At 34.4% G+C, this 6,000-nt stretch overlaps 1 protein-coding gene across 6 annotated transcripts in view; it reads right to left on the bottom strand.

Moving 5' to 3' along the window:
- Window positions 1-6,000, bottom strand: part of LOC108753019 — a 75,564-nt gene that overhangs the window by 20,351 nt on the left and 49,213 nt on the right. The gene's annotated exons all lie outside the window — the stretch shown is intronic.

The following is a 6,000-nucleotide window of genomic DNA, read 5'->3' on the forward strand; positions in this document are numbered from 1 at the left end:
TTTAAACGGAATAGTATTTTTAATAATTACTTTACTGCAAAGATGTTAAAAAATTTGATATTTGCATTTGGGAAATCGGCAGGTCTCGAATAATAAATTTTTCCACGAGGCCAGCCTTGCGAAACTCATGGAAAAAAACTAAGCGAAATTTAACGATTTAACTTCCGCTTTTTTATAGCCACGCCTCCTCGCGTGTCCTACCCCCCAGGAGCGTGCTGCAACCTCCCTTGAAAACGTCTCTTATGCACGCATACGTATGATTCTCACGTACAAAGCGCCTAATCCGATTGGCTAGAAAGTAACGATTGACATATTGAGTGTCAAACAAATTTTCTCAGTTGCTCAATCTCCATTAAACTGTATTAAAAGATTAATTAAGGAGTCTTTCAGGAGTCTCTTTTTATACGATTTAAAATAGGTAAATTTTGTAGATTTAACCAGTTTGGTTCTTTCTAAATTGATTTTGTAAGAGTTTATGTTATAGATAATGTATGGATGTGTATGTATATATTTATATATGTGTGCGAATATATATAATTAAGAATAAAATTAATAAGAAGAATATAATATTCTTAAATATAATACATATTTTGATATATAAATTTGACTAACTTTTAATGTTAAAGACTGTATAGTGAATTCGATTGAGCGTACCACATTAAAATCGTTGTATACTGATTTTATTTTAGTGTAAAAGTAAAATGAAAATATTTCGAATTATAAAATACACACATTTTTCCTAATAATATAATAAAATGAATAGAAGATTTGGTGGTTTAATCTGTTTCTCTATATTTATATTAAACACACATTTTTACGTCAACCTGTATACGGCTTTAATGTACACCAGTGCGCACTGAATGCGTCCAATCGAATTCGCTAATAATTTGCTATCATATGTACATAGGTATTGTATATATAGATACAGTATATTTAGAGAGGGCACCGACTTTCCACGGAAGCGAGGTTCACCACCACACCTCTCCCTTGCCAAGGGACGTTCAACTTTTCACGCGAAACGAGGTCCACCCCCTTTTCTCCCTGTTTAGGGGCGTTCGACTATCCACTAGAATATCCCCAGAGGCGAATGACTTTCCTCTAGGCAGGAAGAGGGGAGGTGAAGTGGACCTCGCTTCGCATTAAATATCTCCTTTATTCCGTTTTGGCATAAAAGAACAGCATTTATGTAAATTATATAACAGAGTATATGTAAAATATAGTGAAATATATATTTCATGTTTAAAAATTACGTTGCTTTAATAAAAATTATTTTGTTAATAATTTTTTAGCGGATAACGATCGACTAGTAAAACTTGTCGGAGGTTACTCAGGACCTGTATAATGCAAATTTTAATTGTGCGTGGTGTATAAAATTGTGATCTCTCAGGTCCTGACTGGTATTCGTATTTTAAAATCGAGGTAAGTAGATTTTGGTAAATATATCAAAAAGGAACCTCATTCGGATAATTTTTATACATATTATCACGTAACCTTGATAATGTGTGTCAAGGTCAAGATCATTGGAGTAGAGTTCCCTGATCGGTATATTTTTACCTAGATTTTTAATATTTTTTATTTTGTTATAAAATACACACACATATACACAAAATACACACAAAATATACAGGGTGTCTCACAATCACCGTACAATACTTTTATAGCGTATTCTATAGATTATAACAAATTAATTTTAAAAGTGTTAAACATGTAATAAGATGTAGATGTCCAAAACATAAAGCTACACTTTCCAATCTTCATTTGTGCACAAATCAATACGAAATGGGAAATATAATAAAAAATATTTAAAGTGACACCATTCAGCAACTTTTCTCTACCTTGCTAAAATAAATTAAATCTGTCGATGTGATATCGTTATACATGTAGTAACCAATTTTAATTCTTCTAATAAAAACAATAATAATATTTTACCGATGAATTCGTATCGCACCCAAATTCGCATCGCGAGCGGTAGCTCGTCGTCTGTACTATCGCTCGTCATTTGCACGATAAAATTCCGACACGACACGTATTTCGAGCGCAATGCGATGAGTCATTCGCCGATAAAAATTGCGTTCAACTTACGAATAGAATTAAGCTAGTATTTATTTTTCACGATAAATAGGCCACCGTGGCACTTTTGCGCGCACGCATGCTCAATAAACTACTGGACGCTTTAGTGGGTTAACCTTTTATTCGCTCCTCCTCACTACTCGAGGCTCGAATTTATTCGTTTTGATGGATGCATACTTGTGATATTGCAATTTATATCGGGGCACGTCGAATGTGCGACGCCAAGCACTTATATTCAGAGCATCTCTATGAGTGTTTGAACATTATTAATCGAGTAACCGAGAAATTAAACGATATTTAATCCGTTCCTGTTACGTAAAAATATATCCTCAGCTAATATTTTGAATTATAATATATCTATTGTATAAAGTATCTTCAATTGCATTTTAGTCGGATGTATCCTTATATTTATCAAACAAAGCGTGGACTCGTATATCCTTTGGTATTCAGAAGACGCTTGCCTTAATATAGGTCACGAAAGTAATCCACTCACGAACGAGAATTGCCAATCCTCCGAAAAAGGTATAAACGATCGTTCGCGCCGAAGCCTCGTGGAAACACGTATCGAGGGAGTCGTGATCTTGTGCAATATCCTGTCGGTTGCGTAATCGACCAAAACGAGTCGAGATCGGGGATCAAGCGGCGGCGGCGGCGGCGTCGAGAGGAAAACGAAAACGCGAGCTGGACGATGCTCGGAATCGGTGACCGTAGAATCGATCTTGCGTGTCGCGATAACGACTGTTTCTTACGTTGTATCTCTCAGGAGCAACATTTTTTACCATTTCTAAAAAGAATTTTCATTATTTTTCATCGGAAGAACTTGCAGCACAGCTTGCGTAACTGAAGATACTTGAGAATTAAATTTTCGCTTTACGTTGAAATAAAGTAAGCCATTGCGTAAGTAATATTTACCTGTAAAAATAGTTTGCATAATCTATACACAGACACATGCTATTGTTATTTACGCATTGACACGCCTGACAGCAACCGTGTCTGACGTCATCGGGTAGTTAAATACCTTGCAAGAATGATTCAAGCCTTGACAACTCGTGACATCATCCTAATCATCCGACGCCACGCTCACGATCAGATTTTATACGATACGTTATTTTTCCCGGTGCTGTTCTAGACGACACTTCGCGATAATTCCCCTGTCAGTTTTTGTAATGATCAGGAAAAGGACTGTACATCCATCTATTCAAGACTGGATATCACGCATATTAAAAGCCGAATCATAAAACAAAGATGTAAACTTAAAATTTCACAGCGCTGACTGAGTATTCTTTTAATATTGAAAGTTAACACTTTCAATATTAGAAGAATCGAGCGGATATTATTGACTGTTTCTATTTTGTTTAGATTAATACGATACGTGTAGAGAATTTTGAATTTTTTCCACTTTTATTATGTCTTTTACACTGATGAAATACCTAGTTTTATTTTCATCAGTGCTGATGAATATTTAGTTTTATTTTCATCAGTATGAAGGACATAATTATCATCCGTATAAAGAACATAATTATATCACTTTTTTCATTTTTATAGTAATTCATTCGCTTGGTCATTTAGGGAGTTGGTACACTGACAAAAAGTTGTTAACTAAATATTTTTAGGTATTATTTAAGTATTTATTGTAGTTTAAGTATTTATATACTTAGGTTAACAAAATCTTGTAATTTAAAATCTTATTTGTTTAAATTAAGCAAATATTTGCTTGACAGCTCATGTTTAGTTGTATCAACTAATATTTTTTTAAAACAGCAAGTTTTTTTTTTATTATCAGTGTACGTAAATTTATAAATATCGTTGATGAGATTTAAGCAGATGCCCGATTCTTAATAACAATGTCAATATTGTTATATACTATCGTTGCGTAGATATTATACATACATATAGTAAAAAAGCTGCGCAACGGCAGTATAACGATACCAAAATTACCTGTCATTGAAAATTACAGAATTGGGATATAGGTTTTAATTTTAATTGAAGGGACGCTAATTCAAGAAATCGTAGAGCAGAAATTGATATAATATGATCCTCCATAAGAATTTGTACATGTATAGTAGATATTTTTGTTGCTAATTATATCATATTTTCGCTCTTTGAGGAAGAAATGTATTCTTTCGCGACACTTGAAATTAATAAATGTCAAGCTGCTCGCCGCAAGGTTGCAAAATGACACGCTGCTATTCTAAATATATAGACGCAAACACTTGTGTAAAATGTGAAAATTTTTAATAAAAATCGTATTTAGCAAAAATTGATAAGAGAGAGTTCAATATGCTACAGAATTCGTAAACATGTCATGACAAATTCACTCGTAACATTCTAAACGGAATTGTTTGCATGTGCAATGTAAATTGTCCTTTAAGTTAACTAAGTTATTTTATTTTCCATGTAAGAGTTCTTCTAACTGCCCTTATAGATTTAAAAATTCTTTTCTATTTTGAAGTAAACGATATTTTTTTTATATACAAATTTTACACTTTATGCGTATAAAATAAATTTTGAAAACAATGTTGAATTCTTAGAATTAGGCTTGTTGTTAGATATTAATTCTCATCTAACCGTACATGTGAGAACACAACCAATAAGAATAAACCCCTTTAACGGTCTAGCAGGATTTTTAAGTGCTTGTATAATTCTGTGTGTGAATTTATATACTACGTATGTATGTGTAGTCCTTTGAACTGTGCGCCGAAATGATTTTTCGGTTTTGAAACGCAAACTTTACTAAATTACCGCAGTAATATTACAAGTTAAATTGACTAGCTTATTGTTAGATACCTAATACGAAAGATCAATGATTTAGAAAATTTGTGTGTACGTGTACGTGCGATATTGATAACAGTAGTGATGTGTCGATGATGTATTTATTTTAAATCGTATGTGTATAAATCCTATTGAATTTGAACTTTAGAATTCTCTTAACTCCATTGATTGTTCTTTTAGAAACTACTATAGATAGCAAAATTTTTTCGTAATATTTTTTTACGTATTCGAAATATGAGACAGATATGCATAAGATAAATGGCCTAAAATCACTGTGCCTATGAGAGACGTAAGATTAAAATCAAATCGCCGCATTTATTAATTCTGAATGCAAAGCATTTTGAAGACGGTCGCGCCGATACACGAACGATCATTAGAAGGTTCTAAAGATTGAGTTATTAAAAAAGAAGAAAGGACAGTTTTTCAGTTAAAGGCAAGTCTATTTTTTCACTGCGCGCCTCGGACATGACGTTTCCGGAAGAATGGGGAAGAGAATGGCTGCAGTGTAGCAAGATAGTCTATTACTATAGCGACGGGAAGAAATCTTCTTTGTCTTTTTCCGTGTGTCTTTTCATCGACAGTCACGGCACTGATACCGTCGAAGCGAGAAGAAGGCTATTGGATACTTATAGCGCGCTCTCGTATCGATCTCTCGCCGTTTTCTACTGTTGACACTTTTTTTCTATTGGTGACTATTGTCGATCCTGCGGATGGCGGTTTCGTGACAAAATCTCAACACTAATTAACTGTTACAATTAAAGAGAGATACGACGTCTAGGATGTCCCGGAGAGAAATCACGAGACGTGATTACCTACTACTGCTTATTTCAATCACAATCACAATATTTAAATCACATACTTTTCTCGAATTTCATTTCAGCCTACGAGCGACCTGTGAGTTTCGAGGGCTGCTTACTCGTCGCCGGTACTCTCCATCCTCGTTCACCCCTATGGATAACATCGGTTGCCTGTCCCTTTCGCTATCTTCCCGCCAGATCGATGGGAGTCCGCTATTAGGGACAGACATGCCGGCGACGCGATTCGATCGACGGTAACGCGACCTTTCGCTAGCACTTGATCAAGAAGACGAATATACAGGGCGATTATCATGAAATGCTGCTTATCACAAAATCAAATAAGAAATTTGTCCTTAATAAG

The sequence above is a fragment of the Trachymyrmex septentrionalis genome, unplaced genomic scaffold (genome assembly GCF_001594115.1).
Source record: "Trachymyrmex septentrionalis isolate Tsep2-gDNA-1 unplaced genomic scaffold, Tsep1.0 scaffold63, whole genome shotgun sequence".
In the NCBI taxonomy this organism is placed as follows: domain Eukaryota; kingdom Metazoa; phylum Arthropoda; class Insecta; order Hymenoptera; family Formicidae; genus Trachymyrmex; species Trachymyrmex septentrionalis.